Source organism: Castor canadensis, chromosome 8 (genome assembly GCF_047511655.1).
Source record: "Castor canadensis chromosome 8, mCasCan1.hap1v2, whole genome shotgun sequence".
Classification (NCBI taxonomy): domain Eukaryota; kingdom Metazoa; phylum Chordata; class Mammalia; order Rodentia; family Castoridae; genus Castor; species Castor canadensis.
The window spans coordinates 129,040,833-129,064,005 of record NC_133393.1 but is presented as its reverse complement, the minus strand read 5'-3'; the positions used below and the strand labels follow the sequence as shown (position 1 = coordinate 129,064,005).

Sequence of the window (23,173 nt, the reverse complement as noted above, 5' to 3'; positions counted from 1 at the left end):
ACATCATGTGCAGAGAACACACTCTGTAAGATTAACACTTATTTTATAATTTATTGAGGTTCATTTCATGCAGCAGTATTTGATGTTGCCTTGTATGTTACATGGCATTTGAAAAAATAATTCTGCCCATATGTAAGTCCAATTTCAAGTTTAATGAACACAAACATAAATATATTTTGGCAGAATTTCTCAACCTTATTATCTAAGTTCCCTTTTTAGTAATTGTATGGTAGAAAGAAAATTAAAACTTCAGAAAGACTTGTACACATGTAGCAGCTCTTACCAGCTCAGAATTCAAGTCATAAAAAACTATGGGAGCATTAGAAATGTAAGAAGAAATAGAGGGTAATTTCAGAATATGAAAATTCCTTCTGACCCAGTTTCAAATCTTCAACTAGGTCTTTAATTAATGTACTCTTACATCAATACACACATACATTAAATTCATACATATATGTATAAGTGCACACAAACACACATGCACAAATACATACTCACATATACACAAAAACTCTTTCTCACGCGGGCCAACACCAGTTAAAATCATTCTCCAGGCAGAGAGGCTGGTAAGGAATGGCAGCATCATTCAGAGCAGCTGGTGCTTCCTAAACTTGAGGTCTTGCTCTGGATAGTGCAGAGCAGGGCCCTAAACTACTAGGGTTTGCACTCTGGATGGATCCTGAGCTGACTCCAGGCATCTTGTGTGTTTCAGTTTAGATGTTTGCAGAAAGTGATGTTTAATGTGCTTTGTTATTTCTCTGATATATTTAACAATTAACTTTCTGCAAAGAAATCCATGTGTAAAATGTTAATAGCATATCATATGTACAACAGATTTTAAAATGTACATCTCTTTTTGTCAGATTTTCTCTTTTTCTTGCTTTCTTTGAATCTGGCTTAAAAATGTAACCAATAGAATGCTTTTGATTTTTATGTGTGTGTGAGTAAGTGTGTTTGTGAATGTTGCTTAAATTTTACTCTCTCTCATTATTATAAAAATATCTATAATAAAAGATGCTAGAAACAAAGGCTGTTCAAGAGCTTATGTGCTGAAAAAAAGTCATAAGCTCAGTTCATTGATGAATTCAAGAAATAGTTATAAAGATGATTATTACCAAGTATAGATGATACTCCTGTGAGTCAAACCTACCAGTTTTGTGAATGCAGCAGACATTCACAAGTGGTCATGGTGGTGAGTACAAAAAGTTGAGGCAGATCTACATACTGATAAGAAATCAGTTCTAAGAAAGCATATTGCAAAGAGATCCACCTGGTTAAGAACTTTTGTTGAACATTACCTAAAACACAAGCAGGAGATTTGTTTTGGTCCAACTACATTTACAAGAATTTGCTAAACTTCAGGCATTGGTTCTGAAAGTTGACATGAAATGGCTGGCTTTTGTAGGGGATGATGAGGAACTTTGAGGGGAAATGAAAAGACAACTATAATAATACAATATTAGATATCCCTGTAGAGTTGTTTTTAACTGCTGCTGGCTACTGTCCTCAAACAGATACTCATTAAATGCTTCCTTCCCATTTCCCTGCTTTGGCCAAGAATTAGCTCAAATTCTTATGATACATTTGTTTTCTAAAGAGTACTCTTCAGTGGGTTTAATATATCATGAATATTTCCTCTTCATTCCATTCTTTCATTCACTCACTCCTCTGAAATTGAAACAGTCACTGAGTGCTTCAAATATTCCATGTGATTCCCCCCTTGGGTGTAAATATGAGTATACGATGAAGTAATATTTTTCATAGAGAGCGAAATAACATTATTGTAGATGATAGGCTTATTGACAAAGGAATAGCGACTGTAATGAAGGATTTGTATTCAGTAAACAAGGAAAAATGTGCACAAATATAGATCATTAGAGGCACCCTCTGCAGTTCTCAATCTTCTTGTCAATCTTGTTCTGAAATCTTTTCTTGCGAAGATTGTATTCGATATATTCTTAACTTTTCCTCAGGTACTTTTTTCCTGAAATGTTCTTCCTTTCAAAACCCAAAAATATTTATCTCAGTTTAGGACCCTTTATGTCAAACTTCAGAAGCTTTCCTTCAGGGTGAAAGGTATTTTCATTGCAACTTCTGTTTTTTCTTGTTTATAACATTCCAAGAAATTTGCTTGGAATTGAAATGTTACAGCATTGGTCTTATGAAAAATGTTATCTTTTATTTGTTCCACATCTATCTCTATGATTTCTCCCCAACTCCCCACTTTAAAGAGTAAATTAAATTGGCCTAGTTACTTTTGAGTTATGAGAAAGTGAAAAATATATTTTTCCTCCTCTTAAAAATTGCTTGAAGCTTTATTTGTACTGGTTTAGCTCAAAAGCAGATATAAACTTCACACTTAGCAGAATTAAGAGAAGAAAGAAAACTCAAGCCAATTTAAAAAAAAATCTTATACAATCTAAAGCTTAAAGCATAATAAATATTTTTTCTGAAAATTTTTATCAAGATATATTATGTATATTTTCAGGGAAAAATAAGAATATTTGAGGAGAATATTATATAACTGCTTACTTTGAATAAGTAATCATTGACTACCAACTATATAGGAAGAACCCAGAACCCAGGAGAAAAAAACAGAGATGAGTAAGATTTATTTTCTGCTACCAAAAAAGTCTAAAATGTGAGTAAGGGATTATCATGGTGTAAAGGAGGTGTGTAAACAACACATCATGGGAGTTCAGAAGAGGAGGACAGTCCAAGAATCCTGAAATTTCATCACAACCATTCTGATCCAAGCAGACATTGTTTGCTCTTTGGACCTAAGCAATAGTCCCTTGACTTGTCACTCAGATTTCACTCCTGTTTCTTTTAGTCCATTCTCTCCAAGTGTCCAGATTGATTTTATGAAATATAAACCCCATCATATCATGCTTCTTCTTAAAGAACTCTAGTTGTTTCCCATTGCACTAAGAATGCTCTCAAGAGTTTTCACTATACCCCACAAGGACTAATTTCATGATGGATTTAGCACCTTTTTAGCTAGATGTCTGTACATCATAAAGTTAGTGGTTCTGTATTGATTACAACATACATCATTAACTTTTCTGAATCATAATTGGCATATCTGCATAAAATATCTGCATAAAATACAGGAATTTTACAAACACATAGTTCTGTTTATATGCTCCTCCATCCTTTTTATGTTATACTTATGTATTTCATCTAACACATTATAAACCCCACAAAAGTTACATTTTTTGCTTTCAGCAGTCCTCTTTGAAAGAAAGTAAGAAAAAAATGACTTATAATTATTCAGATTGCTAAGTTGATGTTTTCTTTAGTCTTCTATGAAGGCCCAAATTTCTCTTTAATATCATGTTCCTTCTACCTAATCAGCTTCCTATACACATTTCTTATAGTGTAAATATGGTGATAAATTCTCCAAGCTTGCTTTAATCTAAAAATGGTTTAATGTTGTCTTCATTCTTGTTATAATATATCTATACTTTTATCTATATCTTTATCTCCCTACCAAATTCAAATTCAATTGCTGCTGCCCCTAATGTGGCTATATTTGGAGGAAGGAAATAGTGTCAAATGGAGTCATAAGAGCAGGGCCTTGAACCAATAGTTTTAGTTTCTTTAAAAGAAGAAAAGAAGAAATACCAGTGTGTTCACTCTCTGTCTCTCCTTCTCCAAGTGGCCATGTCAACACACAGTGAAAAAGCTGCCATATTCACCCCAAGCAGGGATCCCGCATAGACAATATTGGCATCTTGATTGTGGAGTTCCAGTCTCTAGAACCGTGAGAAAATAAATGGCTGTTGTTTAAGTCACCCAACCAAAGGTATTTTGTTATGACAGCCTGCACTAAGATTAACACAAATCTTAAAAGATATTTTGCTGAATGTAGATTAATGGGTCAAAAGTTTTTTCCTGTATTTTTGGCACTTTAAACATGCCCTTCTCTCTTTTGTCTTCTGTAGTTTGTTTTTCCCTGAAGGAAAATAAGCAGTCATTCAAAGTGTTGCTTTTCTATATATTGTGTGAACATCTTCTGTGTCTGCTTTCTTAAATGTCTATTTGTGCTTAGCTGTTTGACTGTAATATGGGTAGGTGTGGTTTTCTCTTTATTCATCGTATTTGGAGTATACATTAGAAAATGCACATCTTACATCAATTTGGGGAAGTTTTGGCTCATCATTTCTTCAGTTATGTATTCTGTTCTCTCCAAATTCTAAACAAATGGATGCTCACCTTTTGGACAGTATTCCTTATGTTCCTGTGTCTTCATTTTTCTTCCACCTGTTCTTTATGTTATACTATTATTATTCATCAATCTTCATGTTTATGGTCTTTTTTCCTCTGATAGCTCTGTAAGTCATCAGGTAATTGACAACTGAATTTTGCTTGTAGTGTTAAGTTCTAGAATTTTCATTTTGGTCTCTTTTATAGTTTTTATTTTTCTGGTGAGATTTCCTACTTTATCATTCATTGTGAGAAAGCTTAAGTTTATCTGATTGAATAGAGTATAACATATTTTTTAAAAAATCCTTGTATACTTAGTTAAAACATCTGAGTTATTTCAAAGTTCATATCTGGTGATTATATTTTCTCCTGAGAATGAGTCGGATGTTCCTTACCCTTTGTATTTTGGATAATTTAAAATTTTGGTTTATATTTTATGCTGTGGATTCTATTATATTTTCACAAAGACTTCTAATTTCTTTTTTTTTAATAGGTAGACAACTTGGTTGGATGCAAAAATCTAAACTCATTTTGGGAAGGCAACTTAAATTTGTCATTTCCTTTATCTTAAACCAGAGCTTGTCCTTATATTTGTTAGAAGCAAGTCAGATATTTTGGCCAATAAAATTTTTCTAATAAAATAATGTTGAAATAAATGTCAGCAAAGGGTTATAAAATAACATAATGTGAGGCGTCAGATTGTGGCAAGGATGGTACACATAGAACCAGACAATTTGCTAGTTTAAAGACCAACTGTTAGGTTTTTTCTATCCTCTCTCTGGATGTGGGTCTCCTACAAGAAGCTACCTTTGGGAATATGGATACATCCCTCTTCCCTGAGACTTTGCCAAGTTTCTTTTAATTGCCTCATAAGGACAATATTCTATATTTTGAATGGCTAACCAGAATCAGTGAGTTGAGTATATGATTCAGGGTTGCAAAGAGCACAGGAAGTAAAGTTTCTAGGATCTTCTCTTTACTGGGATAATGTCATGTTAAATCTCACCTCTGACATACAACTATTTTGTCACAATCAAGCACAAGTCCAGGAAAATGATTTTTTGAGTTGCTCTGAGGCTTTAGATAAGTCACTTCCACCTTCTGAGTCACAGTTTACTTGCTTATGGAATGAAGGCAAAGTCTACTTTCAACAATTACCTTTAGGAATAAATCAAATGAACTTAAAAAAATCTCTAGCATATCGCAGGTTGTTAAAATGGTAATATTTCTATTAAGAAAACTTTAACAAGTGGCTCATACTATTTAAACAATTACTATGTTCAAAGGTAGTCAGTGTCACTCTTTCCCTCTTACTACAATAGTTCCATTTTATGTACAGGTCATCCTTCTAAGATCCCCAATGAGTGTATGAAACTCCAAATAGTACTAAATTTTATTCCTACTTTATGCTTTTCTGTACATGACAAACTTTTTCGTATTATGTTACCATAAATTAAAAGTTGCAAAAACTTTCCCACTTCAGATGTTTATGGAGGAAACCCCCAAATTTACAACAATATCTATTATAAATCACCATAATTAATCATACCAAGTATGCAGAAAATTAAATATGTTAAAAGCATATTTTGTACTTTCTAGTCAAATTTCAAAACGTTAAAACTAATAATCATGCTTTAAAGATTATTCCTGATCACTTTTATTCTATATTGGCTAAAGATTTCAACAAATGTCTTGTCAAAATGATTACCAATGACTGTCAAACATCAGTACCTGGAAATGATAAATTTATTATTTTTTCCCAAAGTATGAGTCCAGTTACAAAGCTATTTCTTTACAAAATGCTATGAAACAATTTTCTGTGAATTGTATTGTAGAGATTTACAGTTAATATTTCAAGTCACATTTCACATCAAGAAAGAAAAACCACAAAATTAAACAGTACATAAGGGAAAACTACTGTATTGTTAACATTTTTATATTGACTTCCTTCATTTATTAAATAAAAATCAATCATCATTCATTATAATTGTGAGAAATATTGAAAAGGTGATAGATGAGGTCTGCAGTTTCTACTTGGATCCTTTAGACCCTAGCTAGAGGTAACACAGGTGAAGAAATTCTGAGATTGCTAAGAGAGAAAGAAGGACTCAGCTGAGCCCTGCCTTCCACCTGTTTCCAACAAGGTACCAGGCATTTGAGTAGAACACTAAGCATACTGCAGAGCATAACTGATTCATGAACTGGAATCAGTTCTTTTGATGATACCATGTGGCAAAAAATCACCCAACCAGATATAACCAAATTCTTCCCCAATGTGGTGAGATGGGATAAAATGGTGGTTATGTTATCTCTAAGGGCTTAGGTAGTTTACCTCTAAGGGCTTAGGCAGTATGTTATACAGAAATATATAAGACAGATTTTGCATTTTACTGAGAGCAAAAATTGTGTGCAATTCGTTTTTTTGTTATAGGAAACATTAATAGATATGATAGGAAAAATAAATAAATAAACAATTAAGAAAACTTAAATGCGTGAGAGGTAGATATGTTTTATTGGAAAGGGCAGAGGAGAGCCAGTTTGGGGGACCAGGTTTACTGTTGTAACTTTCCTTGTGATAAGTGTAGCTACCATGGGAAACGCTGAGTTTCCGATTATTGAGCAAGGCCTGTTATATTTCTGGCAAAGTTCACTTTCGAGTAAATACTGTGAAACAGAAAGTCTCAGAAGCAGACAGTTTGATATAGGGCAGATATTCTTTTACTGGTTCTGTGCAGTGCTTGAATCACTGACTTCAGATAACATTCTTGTTGACAGGCCTAAAGAAGAACCATATTGCAGCACAAAAAGATGCCAAAACCTTATTATCCAACACTTATGCAATGAACTCCTCATTGTTTGTTTTGAGACAGGGTAGTGCTATATAGCTCAAGCTGGCCTTGAACTTGTGATTCTCCTTCCTAAGTCTGCCAAGTGCTTGGAGTTACAAGTGAGTGCCATCATGCCTGGCACAACAATGAAATACTTACCTGTACACTTTGGTTCAGTAGGTCTTCTGTTAATCGCAGGGCTCCACATTCAGACACTTTTTCTACATTAATAGTTTACATAGAATGAGGCTTAGCTTCCTGACAAAGAAACAAGGACATCGGGCATCAGTACTTCACTGGGATCCCAGCTCTCCCAGTGACAACTGCATGACCTTGAAAAAGTTACTAGAATCATTTCATCCACAGTCTTCTCAACTGTAAAATTAGAATGCAGGCACTTGTCTCACAGGGCCTGTGGTCAAGTGGGTTACTCTACATGTAAATACTTTATTGAAAGAAAGTAAATGAGCAAGTGTTTCCATTTTCAGTCTCCCAAAGCTCTTTCCTCTTTAGACCTACACACAATAATGTTAGCAGTACTTTCAAAAATTCAGTCTAAAATATAATTGCCTGGTTTAATAAATAACAATTTTGTAATAATTACAAAGTGATTTCCTTTGCTGTTAAATGCTCTTCTAGATGGCTTTCCTTGATTTTTAATTGTAGGAGTGTCTGATAAAGTGAAGGAAGACCATTTTGCTTTTGAAAATAAAGAACCTCAGTTCTTTTCAAAGCTATTCAGCAGTTTAAAAGAACCTTTTAAATACTCACTAAGTAAAATAAGGAAAAGAAAACATCTAATCCATTTATTAAGGTACCTTCAAATCAAACTCACAAAACCACAGCTCAATTATAGGTTCTTTTGCACTAAGCATTCAGTACAGATTTGGGGTGCTAAGAGGCAGCAAAATTGACAGCATGGTGAGGTATCTATTATCATTTCTAACAAAAATTTTGGGTTATTTATTAATCTATAAGGCATTTAATGTGAGCTAATTGGTTTACTGTTACCTTAAAGGTCTCTTCACATATGATAGCTTTATAAGGCTTAAAAAGGTTGAAATTATATAGTTTATTTTCTTGAGCTGCTGTATTTATGGTGTGAGGTATGTGGTGAATATTTACTATGATTTCCATTAGAATATCAGTGATTTTGCCATGTCTGGGCTACGATAACTTTTTAAAAGCAGTCATTCAAGAATTTGTAGATTTTTATTTCTTTTTAAAGATAAATTGTCCAGTTGCTGATATTCTTTATTTGTTACATTCTAGTATTAGAAATGAGTCAGGCTCCAGGGGCTCAAACCTGTAATCCTAGCTACTCAGGAGGCAGAGATCAGGAGGATTGTGGTTCGAAGCCAGCCTAGGCAAATAGTTCCATGAGATCCTATCTCGGAAACAACCATCACAAAAAAGCGCTGCGGAGTGGCTCAAGTTTAGGCCCTGAGTTCAAACCCCAGTATCACAAAAAAATGTAACTGTTCCAGAAAGTGATAGATTTTGCATACACTAAGGATACATGCAATATTTAATCAAACTTTTGTTAGTGTCCTTAAACATCAAAGTGTCCTTAAAATGAAGGAAATAATTATTTTCAGTAGATATTGAAGTTCTTTTGAAAAAGGAAAAAATGAATTCTCAATTATCAGACTGATATATACTGGTGTGTGTGTGTGTTTGTTTCTGATGATGGAACTCAGGGCTCACTTTTGCTTGTCAAGTGCTCTACCACATGAACCATGCTCCCAGTCCTGTACGGTTTTCACATTAAAGAAAATAGAACCAAAAAATGCAAAGATGAAAAGTACTTCCAATTTTCAAATAAGGTTTACAAAATGGTCAAATATTTTTGTTAAGGGCCTTATTCATATTTGTCTTGTTTGATGGGATGTCTGAGGGAATAGAGTACTCTGATAAAAAATGGTTAAATCATTTTTGGAATATTTATATTAAGATGTTTACTCTTTCATCCACTTATTGTGCTATCTTTACTCAATGCTTATGGTTTTTTTGTGCAAAAGTGGTTAAAGGGATTGAGTCCAAAGACTAGAAACATAATAATCTAGGGGCTAAAGTCTAAACAAAATGTTACCAAGTCATTAGAAAAATAGTAAGTGCCATAAATAAATTTTCTGTTTGTTGTATCAAGGTCAATCCCTGTGATGAAACAGATGTTTCAACTTCGAGAATGAATTCAACTGTAGAGAATCTAGTGTCAAAGACATTTGTATAAAATAGCTTGCAGTACCTTGGTTACTAAAAAGACTGATATGAACCATTAAGCATTGAAGAAGATAGTCTTCAAGGAACATTATTCTTCCTCCAACCCTTCAAACTTGGACTTTATAAAAAAGGAGCAAGAAAAAAGGCAACTACATGGTTTCATATTTCATTTCGACTTAAACCTATAGTCTGGTATGAGGATTATTTTCTATCCCATATTCCTTTCTCAGAATAAAATGTTAGCATACCTAGATTCAAAACAGAGATTAGGTTCCTGTCATATAAATATTATTTATACATACACAGCTAAGTATATACTTAAAGCTGATAAACTAGCTTCTTCTACATCTCCAGTAATAAAATTATCAATGTAAGAAAAAACATTGAACATCTACTCTTTAAATTATACAATAATTTAGTTATTAAAATATTAAAAGTAAAGGAATAGTATTTTGCTCAGGAAGCATGCATAATCTGTTCAAAGAGAAGACTGGATATCGATATAGTCAGAGTTAAAAATAATCCAATAGATAAAACACACACAAGGTAATCATGATTAAATTGCTAATTACCTTGACCCAAGTAGCAGCAGCTAGATTCCTGATATTTCACTGCATCTGAGTGCTTGACTTGTCCACATGTCAAAAGTAAATGCCTCTGTCACAGTACCATTTACAGAAGTCAAAATAGAGGTGATTGTCCTTTGGTCATCTTTACCCTGTAATCTGATAAACCTCTGCTAATCTGGTTCAGTTTCCCATAAAAAGAAGGCATTTTTTCCTTTAATACCCTGTTACTCTGATCTGATGAATTCTAAATAAGAAATCAGTGAACATCTTTAAATTCTTACTCTTTTTCTGATTTTCCATTCACATCTATTATTTTATTGAAGTTGAGTTTGCCACTGAGGAAAGTGCTTTTCTTCAAATGAAATCAAAGTCATTTCTCTTTTCTGTCTCAGACCATGGTCCTTAGAAGTGGACGTCCACTTTCTCTACATTGAAGGTTTCCAAGCAATCTCTTATTCATGTGAAACTTGTGCTATCAGGTTATGTTACTTAATCACTCACCTCATTGACCTACCCACTAATCTCTTTTTAGTCTTCCATTCGTTCAATTATCTCTATGGCTTATTTACTCAAGAATCCTCAGTATAATTATTTTCTTTTTCACTGAACTTTTCATGCCACTCATACAGTGACCCACTACATTCTCATTTTCGTCAGATTCCACCTGCTGCATTTCCTTTACTGTGTACCATAGAGTTTTAAATCCATGATGATATGATAGTAACAATAGTTAACATTTAACGAGTTCCTTCTGAGGGCTAGTAATACTGTGCAAAATGTTTTAAATGTATTACATTCAAGTAACCACAACTTCGTGAGATAAGGTCTATTATTATTCCCTTTTCACAAATGAAGAAAACCCATGTTCACCCCCTTACTAATCTCTTTATTTTGTATATGATCTTCTATTCCTTCACTTGCCTCTTTCTCTCAATTGTTCTAAAATTGCATAACATTGACATTGGAATAGTTCAACCATAACTCTTCTTTTTTACACCCAAATAGGTGAACATTCCTGGAATAAGTAACACAAGTAGACAGTTTGTACTTTAAATTTTTATTCTCAAGTGAGCACTTGGAACTGCCAACAAGCCTATTATGTTTTTCTGTGGGGCTAACTTTCCATTTTTCAACTTAACTAACAATTGTGTTTTGTATATTTTTAGAAAAGAGAATTTTGAATGTTCTCACTGCAAAGAAATGTTTAAGATGATGGATATCCTAATACCCTGATTAAATGATTAGCCAACATATGCTGTATAAATATGTCACATCCTCTCCCATAAACATATTCAATTATTATGTTAATCCAAAAATAAAAAAAAGATGCTACACAGAAAGAAAGTCCTTATTTTCATATTCATGAATCTGTGAACATACAGGTCCTTGCGGTCTCTGACCTTTCTTGACTGTGATGTGTTTTTCTTCTTGTTCCAGGCCAGGCCCTACAGTTTTGAGGCTCTCTTGGCTCTTAAGGCTTGTACTCCCCTTTTTCTATGGAATCATTATCATTTCATCATATCTGAAAATGCCCTCAATTGCTGGCTGCACCATTACTCCATGCATATTTATTTTATTGTGATAAAACATACAAACATACTATCTTAACCACATTGAATGTATACCTCAGTGACAGCAATAGGCAGCATTTGTGGAGCTATCACCACCATCCATCTCTAGAAATCCTTTATGTTCCCAAACAAACTTCAGACCCATTAAACAGTAAGTCATTCTCCATCTCTAACAACCACCTCCATGCCATCCCTACTTCATTTAAGTGGAACCAGACATATGTGTCCTTGTAGAACTGAGCTATTTCTTTAAAGTTCATCCATGTTAGAGTATGTGTTACAATGGCTTTCCTTTTTAAGGCTAAATAGTACTCCATTTTATAGATGTACCTGGCATATTTTATTTTTTTAATTATCTGTCAGTGGAAATTTAGTTTAATTCTACTTTTTCTTTCGTGAATAATGCCACTGTGAGCACAGGTATACTTTTAATTCTTTTAGTATATTATCAGAAGTGGAATTGCTGGATCATATAACATTTCTATGTTTCATTTTTTGAGAAACTAACATACTATTTTCCACAGCAACTGCATCCCCAAAATGCATGGGGATTGTAATTTTTCTACATCCTCACTAATGTTTTATTTTCTGTTAACTGTTTCCATGTTTTTATAATAGCCTTTATGTACATTCAAAACAGTGAAATATGTATGTGTAATTGTATATAATATAATAATATATCACATATATAATTTATGGAATATAAATAGCATAGTTTATGTCAATATAAAATACATACATGCATACATCTGCGTGTGTGTGTGTATGCATTCCAAGACAGGAAATCTAATATGGAAATCTTGAAATGCTGGACTGTCAGAGTCCTCATCCTTAATATAGGATACATGAGAACAGAAGCCCACTAGTCAGTGTAGAGTAGTAGCATGCTTGGCCCTGAATTCAAACCTCAGTACCTCCACAAAAAAAAGTTAAAACAAAAAAAATGCCTACTGGGCAGAAAGGGCCAGCAATACAATGAGCCAATGTTAACCTTGATGGAAAATGGAAAGAGGGAGGGATAAAAAACAGTCTGAAAGGAATGCAAGCAAGCTTCAGAGACTTCAAGTGGAAAATTTAGTCTAAATAGGATTTTGGTGAATAATGTCTCATGATGACTCATGGAAGTCAATGCCAATTGTCTACACTTCTTTAATAGATTATAAAGTGCATTCCAATCTCAGAATCACTAAAATAGAAGGACACAACCCTGTATCTAAGAATGGAAAGAATGTGGTATTTTCCAATTAACATAAGTGGTGTACTTCATCTTTAAAAATTGTAAATCTGAAGTCCTGTTTCTTTGCCTTTGACATATTTTTCAAAATTAATTTCTATAGAATTATATCTACTTTTTTCACTACCATTCATTCTTTTCTCAGATTTCTTTCTTTTCCTTTGATTCATCATACATAAACAACATAAGGGGATTTTAATACATGCATACAGTATACCTTGAACAAGTTCACCTGCTTCATTATATTCCCATCCTTCTCTCCTTCTTTCCTCCTCTTTCAAAAGAGTGTTTGGTGGGTTCTTCCATTCTCCTCATGCCACAGCATCCTTTCCTTTCCCAGTCCCTCCTTCCGATGATCCCCTCCATCACGTCTTTCTCTTTAAATAACTTCTAATACTCATGCACATTACTATTGTACAAAAATATAGAAGGATACAAAGGGTTACCCGTGACCCAATTTCTATTCTTGGACATTTGGATCTTTCCAATTTTTTCCTGTATTTCCACCCTATATATTTTGCCTTTCATATATATAACTAAAATATACTGCATTTATTGTTTTGAATCTTGATGTTTTAAATTTGTTCACTTAAGAATATGTTTTGGATAACTGTCCATTTTAGTACATTTAAGTCTATGCCAGCATTCTTATTTTGTGTCTCATCTGCAGCATGTTTCCATTACTGAGAGAAATTTAAGTCACTTCTAATTTTCTCTATTTCAATGCTGCTAAGAACAGATTCTAAGTATTATAAGTGCTGGCTGTAAAAGGTATTTGCATTTTGCATTTTGACAGACATCACTAAGTGATGCTACAATTTTCTTCCATGATTTGCATATCAAAAAATATTCAATAGATTAACTAGCTAACCACATCACTATGAAACTCCATACTATTTTAACTTTTGTTACCATCCAATCCCTCAAGTGGCCAAATTTATAAGCAGTGTTCCCTTCTCCTTTTACTTGACACCCTTGTCATCTTTATTATGACTGACTACTTCCTTTCTGCTAAAACAATTGGAGGCTGGATTTCAAACAGGATATTTATAGAGAAACATATAAAAATGTTTTGATAGCTGGGTGCCAATGTTTCATGTCTATAACCTTAGTTATATGAGAGGTTGAGATCAGGGAGCATCAGATTTCAAGGCCAGCCCCCCAAATAGTTCAAGAGACCCCACCTTAACTAATAGTTGAGTGCAGTGATACACACCTGTCATCCCAAGATATGTGAGAGGCTGAGATCAGGAAGCTTGTGGTTCCAAGGCAAGCCTAGGCAAAAAAAGTTCATGAGACCCATGTCAACAGAAAAAAGCTAGGTGTGGTGGTATACACCTGTCATCCCAGCTATAGGAAGATTGTGGTCCAGGATGACCTGGGTAAAAAAGTGAGACCCTAATCTCCAAAATAACCAGAGGCATGGAGGTGTGGCTCAAGTGGTAGAGTGCTTGCCTAACGAGCACAAAGCCCTGAGTCCAAACCCCAGTACTGTCAAATAAATAAATAAGTAACATGTTTACATAATTACTTTAATCCCATTGAGCAGGTCTGGGTTTCATGCCTTACTTAAATTGTAAGAGAATCTGGAAAACTGAACATGATGTGTATGTTGATTAGATCAATCATTACTTGTACCTTTTTATATCTTGCTTTAAATGAGTGTTAAATACTTATTAAAGATAACTTCTATAATCCCAGAACGTGGGAAGCTGAAGCAGGAGGATAGAAAGTTCAAGGAGAGTCTGGCTACAGAGTAAGTTCAAGGACAACCTGAGCTGCATACTGAGACCCTATCTCAAAAAACAAAAAAAAAAAAAACACAAACCAAAACAAGCAAAAAAAGCTGAACTCATTTTACCAACCAGAGGTTACTTATGAAAGGACAGTATTATATCTTCAGCAGAAGAAAATTATGTAAAATTGCTATATAGCACAGTATTGTACATGTAGTTTAAAAACTTACACTAATTTGATATCAGAAGATATGGGTTTGGTGCCAAGTGCATCAGTAGCTATGTAATGATCAATATGTCAGTAACTCTCATTTTCTCATCTAGCAAATCAGGCCTTCAGTAGTACTCAGACAAAACATCAAAACAAGACAGTAGATGTGAAAGTCACTCACAAACACTGCCATATCATAAACATTGAACTTGATAGCATATATATATATATATATATATATATACGTATATTTATTTATATTTCTTTATTGCATATATATGTCTACATGTAATATTTATACAATATTTACATATATATTGTTCATGGAAAGTACAATTTTCAGTAAGCCCAAAACAGAAGTATAATATGACACACATGTTGCTATTTATGTTTGAAAATAAATGTTGGATAGCTGGAAAGTTTATAAAACTTCAAAAGAAAAAATTTAAATTATTAAAATTACTACTTTGAAGAATTAAAATAATTGTAATTTAGAAGACACTTCCATGTGTGCACACACACAAAAATCAAACAAACCCAACACCACTTTGCAAATACCCCATCAAACCCTTTGCAAAACCTTTTTGCTACCCAGCATCTGTTTCACACAGACACCCAAGCTAATTGGCCATAATGATATCCAGGATCATGGCTGCTGCTGTAAACAGAATGTAGGATACAACTGTGTAAAACCAGTTTTATCCCAAAGGACCTTGTTAACCCATCATATTATTAGAATCCCTTGGTTTTTTTTATTATTATTCATTTATTCATTTGTGCATATAATGTTTGGCCATTCTCCTCCCTGTCCCCTGCCCCCTCCCACTCTCCCCCACCTCCATCACTTCCAGACAGAACCTGTTCTGCCCTATTCTTCAATTTTGTTGAAGAGAAGACATAAGCAATAATAAGAAGGACAAAGCATTTTTGCTAACTGAGTTAAGGATAGCTGTACAGAGAGATTCTTTTTTTTTTCTTTTATTATTCACATGTGCATACAAGGCTTGGTTTATTTCTCCCCCCTGCCCCTACCCCCTCCCTTACCACCCACTCCGCCTCCTCCCTCTCCCCCCCACCCCCTCAATACCCAGCAGAAACTATTTTACCCTTATTTCTAATTTTGTTGTAGAGAGAGTATAAGCAATAATAGGAAGGAACAAGGGTTTTTGCTGGCTGAGATAAGGATAGCTATACAGGGCATTTGACTCACATTGATTTCCTGTGCGTGTGTGTTACCTTCTAGGTTAATTCTTCTTGATCTAATCTTTTCTCTAGTTCCTGGTCCCCTTTTCCTATTGGCCTCAGTTGCTTTTAAGGTATCTGCTTTAGTTTCTCTGCATTAAGGGCAAGAAATGCTAGCTAATTTTTTAGGTGTCTTACCTATCCTCACCCCTCCCTTGTGTGCTCTCACTTTTATCATGTGCTCAAAGTCCAATCCCATTGTTGTGTTTGCCCTTGATGTAATGTCCACATGTGAGGGAGAATATACGATTTTTGGTCTTTTGGGCCAGGCTAACCTCACTCAGAATGATGTTCTCTAATTCCATCCATTTACCTGCAAATGATAACATTTCGTTCTTCATGGCTGCATAAAATTCCATTATGTATAGATACCACATTTTCTTAATCTATTCGTCAGTGGTAGGGCATCTTGGCTGTTTCCATAACTTGGCTATTGTGAATAGTGCCGCAATAAACATGGGTGTGCAGGTGCCTCTGGAGTAACCTGTGTCACAGTCTTTTGGGTATATCCCCAAGAGTGGTATTGCTGGATCAAATGGTAGATCAATGTCTAGCTTTTTAAGTAGCCTCCAAATTTTTTTCCAGTAGTTGTACTAGTTTACATTCCCACCTACGATATATGAGGGTTCCTTTTTCCCCGCATCCTTGCCAACACCTGTTGGTGGTGTTGCTGATGATGGCTATTCTAACAGGGGTGAGGTGGAATCTTAGCGTGGTTTTAATTTGCATTTCCTTTATTGCTAGAGATGGTGAGCATTTTTTCATGTGTTTTTTGGCCATTTGAATTTCTTCTTTTGAGAAAGTTCTGTTTAGTTCACTTGCCCATTTCTTTATTGGTTCATTAGTTTTGGGAGAATTTAGTTTTTTAAATTCCCTGTATATTCTGGTTATGAGTCCTTTGTCTGATGTATAGTTGGCAAATATTTTCTCCCACTCTGTGGGTGTTCTTTTCAGTTTAGAGACCATTTCTTTTGATGAACAGAAGCTTTTTAGTTTTATGAGGTCCCATTTATCTATGCGATCTCTTAGTTGCTGTGCTGCTGGGGTTTCGTTGAGAAAGTTCTTACCTATACCTACTAACTCCAGATTATTTCCTACTCTTTCCTGTATCAACTTTAGATTTTGTGGTCTGATATTAAGATCCTTGATCCATTTTGAGTTAATCTTGGTATAGGGTGATAAACATGGATCTAGTTTCAGTTTTTTGCAGACTGCTAACCAGTTTTCCCAGCAGTTTTTGTTGAAGAGGCTGCTATTTCTCCATCGTATATTTTTAGCTCCTTTGTCAAAGACAAGTTGGTTATAGTTGTATGGCTTCATATCTGGGTCCTCTATTCTGTTCCACCGGTCTTCACGTCTGTTTTTGGGCCTACTATAGTTTGAAGTCAGGTATTGTGATACCTCCTGCATTGTTCTTTTGACTGAGTATTGCCTTGGCTATTCGTGGCCTTGTGTGTTTCCATATAAATTTCACAGTAGATTTTTCAATCTCTTTAATGAATGTCATTGGAATTTTGATGGGAATTGCATTAAACATGTAGATTACTTTTGGAAGTATCGACATTTTTACTATGTTGATTCTACCAATTCATGAGCATGGGAGATCTCTAAACTTTCTATAGTCTTCCTCAATCTCTTTCTTCAGAATTGTATAGTTTTCCTTGTAGAGGTCTTTCACATCTTTTGTTAGGTTTACACCTAGGTATTTGATTTTTTTTGAGGCTATTGTAAATGGGATTGTTTTCATACATTCTTTTTCCGTTTGCTCATTGTTAGTGTATAGAAATGCTAATGATTTTTCTATGTTGATTTTATATCCTGCTACCTTGCTATAGCTATTGATGATGTCCAGAAGCTTCTGAGTAGAGTTTTTTGGGTCTTTAAGGTATAGGATCATGTCATCTACAAATAGGGATATTTTGACAGATTCTTTACCTATCTGTATTCCTTTTATTCCTTCTTCTTGCCTAATTGCTCTGGCTAGGAATTCCAGTACTATGTTGAATAGGAGTGGAGAGAGTGGGCATCCTTGTCTGGTTCCTGATTTTAGAGGGAATGGTTTCAGTTTTTCTCCATTAAATATAATGCTGGCTGTAGGTTTGTCATATATAGCTTTTATAATGTTGAGGTACTTTCCTTCTATTCCTAGTTTTCTTAGAGCTTTTATCATGAAATGGTGTTGGATCTTATCAAAGGCTTTTTCTGCATCTATTGAGATGATCAAATGGTTTTTGTCTTTGCTTCTGTTAATGTGGTTTATTACATTTATTGATTTTCGTATGTTGAACCACCCGTGCATCCCTGGGATGAAGCCTACTTGGTCGTGGCAAATAATCTTTTTGATGTGTTGTTGAATTCTGTTTGCCATTATTTTGTTGAGGATTTTTGCGTCAATGTTCATTAAGGAGATTGACCTATAGTTCTCCTTTTTGGAGGTGTCTTTGCCTGGTTTTGGGATAAGTGTAATACTGGCTTCATAAAATGTGTTAGGCAGTTTTCCTTCCTTTTCTATTTCACGGAACAGTTTAAGGAGGGTTGGTATCAGTTCTTCTTTAAAGGTCTGATAGAATTCAGCAGAGAATCCATCAGGTCCTGGACTTTTCTTTTTGGGAAGACTCTTGATTGCTGCTTCAATTTCATTTTGTGTTATAGGTCTATTCAGGTGATTAATTTCCTCTTGGTTCAGTTTTGGATGATCATATGTATCTAGAAATCTGTCCATTTCTTTAACATTTTCAAATTTATTTGAATATAGGTTCTCAAAGTAGTCTCTGATGATTTCCTGGACTTCCATGGTGTTTGTTGTTATCTCCCCTTTTGCATTCCTGATTCTACTAATTTGGGTTTTTTCTCTCCTCATTTTAGTCAGGTTTGCCAGGGGTCTATCGATCTTGTTTATTTTTTCAAAGAACCAACTTTTTGTTTCATTAATTCTTTGTACGTTTTTTTGTTCTCTATTTCGTTGATTTCAGCTCTTATTTTTATTATTTCTCTCCTTCTATTTGTTTTGGGATTTGCTTGTTCTTGTTTTTCTAGGAGTTTGAGATGTATCATTAGGTCATTGATTTGGGACTTTCAGTCTTTTTAATATATGCACTCATGGCTATAAACTTTCCTCTAAGAACAGCCTTTGCTCTGTCCCATAGGTTCCGGTAGGTTGTGTTTTCATTTTCATTGACTTCCAGGAACTTTTTAATTTCGTCTTTTATTTCATTGATGATCTATTCTTCATTAAGTAATGAGTTATTTATTTTCCAGCTGTTTGCATGTTTTTTGTCTTTACTTTTGTTGTTGAGTTCTACTTTTACTGCATTGTGATCAGATAGTATGCACGGTATAATTTCTATTTTCTTGTATTTGCTGAGACTTGCTTTGTGCCCTAGGATATGATCTATTTTGGAGAGGGTTCCATGGGCTGCTGAAAAGAATGTATATTGTGTAGAGATTGGATGAAATGTTCTGTAGACATCAAGTAGGTCCATTTGATCTATTGCATATTTTAGATCTTGGATTTCTTTATTGATTTTTTGTTTGGATGACCTATCTATTAATGATAATGGGGTGTTAAAGTCTCCCACAACCACTGTGTTGGCGTTTATATATGCTTTTAGGTCTTTCAGGGTATGTTTGATGAAATTGGGTGCGTTGACATTGGGTGCATACAGATTGACTATTATTATTTCCTTTTGGTCTATTTCCCCTTTTATTAGTATGGAATGTCCTTCTTTATCTCATTTGATCAATGTAGGTTTGAAGTCTACTTTGTCAGAGATAAGTATTGCTACTCCTGCCTGTTTTCGGGGGTCATTGGCTTGGTAAATCTTCTTCCAGCCTTTCATCCTAAGCCTATGCTTATTTCTGTTGGTGAGATGGGTCTCCTCTCAGCAACAAATTGTTGGATCTTCCTTTTTAATCCATTTTGTCAAGTGGTGCCTTTTGTTGGGTGAATTAAGTCCATTAACATTAAGCGTTAGTACTGATAGGTATGTGGTGATTCCTGTCATTTAGTTGTCTTAGTTGTTTGAAGGTTTGATTGTGTGTACCTAAGTTGAGGTTACTCTCTACTGTCTTGCTTTTTCTTTTCCTGTGGTTTGGTGCTGCCTGTCTTTTCATGGTTAAGTTGGGTTTCACTTTCTGTGTGCAGAATCCCTTGCAGAATCTTTTGTAGTGGTGGCTTTGTGGTCACATATTGTTTTAGTTTCTGCTTATCATTGAAGACTCTTATTGCTCCATCTCTTTTGAATGATAGTTTTGCTGGATAGAGTATCCTGTGGTTGAAGTTATTTTCATTCAGTGCCCTGAAGATCTCACCCTATGCTCTTCTTGCTTTTAATGTTTCTGTTGAGAAGTGTGCTGTGATTTTTGATGGGTTTACCTTTGTATGTTACTTGTTTTTTCTCTCTTACAGCCTTCAATATTCTTTCCTTAGTTTCTGAACTTGTTGTTTTAATGATGATATGTCGTGGAGTAGCTCTATTTTGATCTGGTCTGTTTGGTGTCCTGGAGGCCTCTTGCATCTGTATGGGAATATCTTTCTCTAGATTTGGGAAATTTTCTGTTATTATTTTGTTGAATAGATTATGCATTCCCTTCACTTGCACCTCTATTAGAATGCCTTGTAATGCCTCCCACACACCAGTGCTGTCTTGGTCTGGTCTGCTTTTGACCAGACTGGACCCCATCCATATCAGGATTAAAGGAAGTTAGTTCCTTTTCTCCAAGATGGACCTACCCCTTGCCTGGAAAAGTCATGCATAATCCTCTTATTCACTATCTAATACCTTTCCCTTCTTACTTTGCCCTTAAAAGAATTCCAGGCCTTTGTTCAAAGAGAAGCTGATTTCTAAGTTATCTCCATTCCTCTCTTATTCTTTGCCCAAGCATAAATCTTTCTTCTCTGCTCAATTGGTGTTCAGTTTTGTTATTGGTTCCATAATATCAAGAGGGAGAAAGGATCCAGTTTGGAGTCAGAAATTGGTAAATAATGTTTACTATATGCCAGGTGCAGTTCAATGTCCTTTATAAACTTTGACTTACACCTCATCAAAACATTTTAAACTAGTAAGTACTATTTAAGTTTTACATATGAGGAAATGAAGGCAAAAAGAGGTAAGTAACTTGGCCAATGTTATAGTTAGACAGCAGTAGATCTAGGATTTGAAGCCAGATATTCTGCACCAGAGTCTGCGCTCTGAACTTCTCCCTTGGCTGCCTTGCAATTGTACCAGTTAGGATCAGGTTTAACTATAAGAAAATTGCATAAACAATAACCTAAATAAATAGAAAACCTTTTTTGATTGTAACCTGAAGGCTGGAGGTGAGTCCTGCTGGCATTAAGGGTGGGGGCTTATAGCCACAGCCCTTTTTGCTTTGGCAGTTTTTCAGATAGGGTCTCATGTTTTTGCCCAGGCTGGTGTCAAACTGTGATCCTCCTACTTCTTCCTCCGGGGTAGGTGGATTTATAGGCATGGACCACCATAATCACCACACCAGGGTTGAACAAGTTATTTTTAACCTCCTGGGACTTCCATCCTCTCTTCTTTGTGTCAGAGACATAAGTTCCTGTGAAGAATACTCATTGTGTGTTTAAAGCACATGATACCTAAGGACCATGGTTTACACTGTGACCCAGAGACAAGTTGCCACCTCTTTCACCTCTTTCTTTTACATTGGAAGTGAAATATTTTCTCTAATCCTTGTATGATCTTCAATGGGTCTTGGCAGGAAATAGATTCATTCTCTTGCACTCTGAGATCTGACTAGCAGAGTGAGTCTGTATTAACTCAAACCAGTCCTGCAGGGTGCCAAAGGGTCTTTTAGACATTTTTGCTTATTTGCCTTAATGACCATTTTGTAATTTCATTGTAGCATCGGCCTTATTCTACTCATAGCTGTGCTCTCTATTTTCACTTGAAAAATTGAGTAACAGAATCAGAATCACCATTTCCTCCCAATGATCACAATTATTCTGTAACAAACTTCTTCTTCTTCATAGTCTACAAAGAGAATCATCCAGAAAAAGAAGGCAAGCACAAGTGGCTTTAAAGCATACTATTGTCTGAGTCCTTCAAATCTGGGTTTCTTCTGAATGAAGAAACCTCATTTTAATTTGTTCTTTGTAAACCCTGAATTCCACTGTTACCTCCTACATGTCTTTGTTTTCTTCTACAGAGTTTAAGTGGGGGAAAAGTGAGAAAAAAGACCACAGAAACCTCCCATCAGTTTCTCTCTTTTTTGCTTTTTAGCCCCTTGAATTTTAAAAAATCATCAATACTGGAATTACAACAGAAGAGAGGAGCTCCCAGACCATCAGCAAGCCAAAGAAGCAGCAGCATAATAGAATTGAAAAGAAAAAAGATGTAGATTACTCCCTGTGTCCTTCATAAGAAGTGAGCAGGAGTGATAGAGTCAGGATTCACCAGAGCATTGCCTGAGAAGGTTCCATTCATGCCAGTCTAGGCCTTCCACACAACTACAACACTGACATTTTTGAATCTTTTGAGTGAAATATGAGCAGGTGCCTACTTATATTATATTGCTTTGTATGAACATTTTTCTATAATGGTTGAGTTTCTAGAACTCTTTGAAAGGTCACTTTCATGGTAGTAGGGTAGGTGGTAAGAACTATGATGGAGGTGGTCTTAGTCATCATTAGAAACCTGGAAATGTATGCTATGAAGATAGGCCAGGAACTGGTGGCCTGATTATTTACTGGGAACAGAGCCTGTCATCAGGAACTTAGAGGGAGGTTTAATAGGAAACTTTGAATTATAGAAGAAATGAGACTCCTGTGAGATGTTGAAAACTGCCTATAGAAAGCAAACAGGTTCCAGCAATGATGATGCCAAGCACTTGATCACAAGTGATAATGAACCTAAATGCTGAAGAAAATAGATGAAGCTAGTTTTCTTCTAAAGAAAGAATTTTTGTTCCTATCCAGTTACTTTGCTTTGGACAAACTCAACAGATCCAAGACACATAGACAAAGATGAGTTCCAGGGCCTCAGTCCTTAACTCTCTAAGATATAAGAAATTACTGATAGAGCAGTGTTGGAGTGTTGGAAGGTTCTATTTTAAATTTAGATAGATCATTACCATACAGCTCAATGCCTTTCCCTCTTATGACTCTCTTAATCTGCAGACTCTTGACAGTTTTACCCAAATCCCCAAACACCATTCGTATTGTAATTTGGCCTTTGACTGTCCTCCAAATGTCCATGTGTTGAAGATGTAGTTCCTAGTCCTTGGCACTATTAGGAGGTAGTGGAATCTTTAGAAGGTGGAACCTAGTTTGAGAAAGTAAGGCCATTGGAAATGTGCCTCAGAAGGAGACTTAGGAACCCAGCCCCA

At 35.1% G+C, this 23,173-nt stretch overlaps 1 long non-coding RNA gene across 2 annotated transcripts in view; it reads right to left on the bottom strand.

Annotated features, from left to right (window-relative positions):
• Positions 1-23,173, bottom strand: part of LOC141425558 (uncharacterized) — a 143,093-nt gene that overhangs the window by 65,770 nt on the left and 54,150 nt on the right. The window contains exons 5-6 of one of the 2 annotated variants that reach the window (XR_012450534.1): positions 13,851-13,909; positions 12,829-13,043 (exon numbers count right to left, since the gene is read on the bottom strand). The exons of the other annotated variant lie outside the window; for it this stretch is intronic. This is a non-coding gene — a long non-coding RNA (uncharacterized lncRNA). Of the gene's footprint in view, positions 1-12,828; positions 13,044-13,850; positions 13,910-23,173 lie in introns of those variants that run through there. 2 annotated transcript variants of the gene reach the window in all.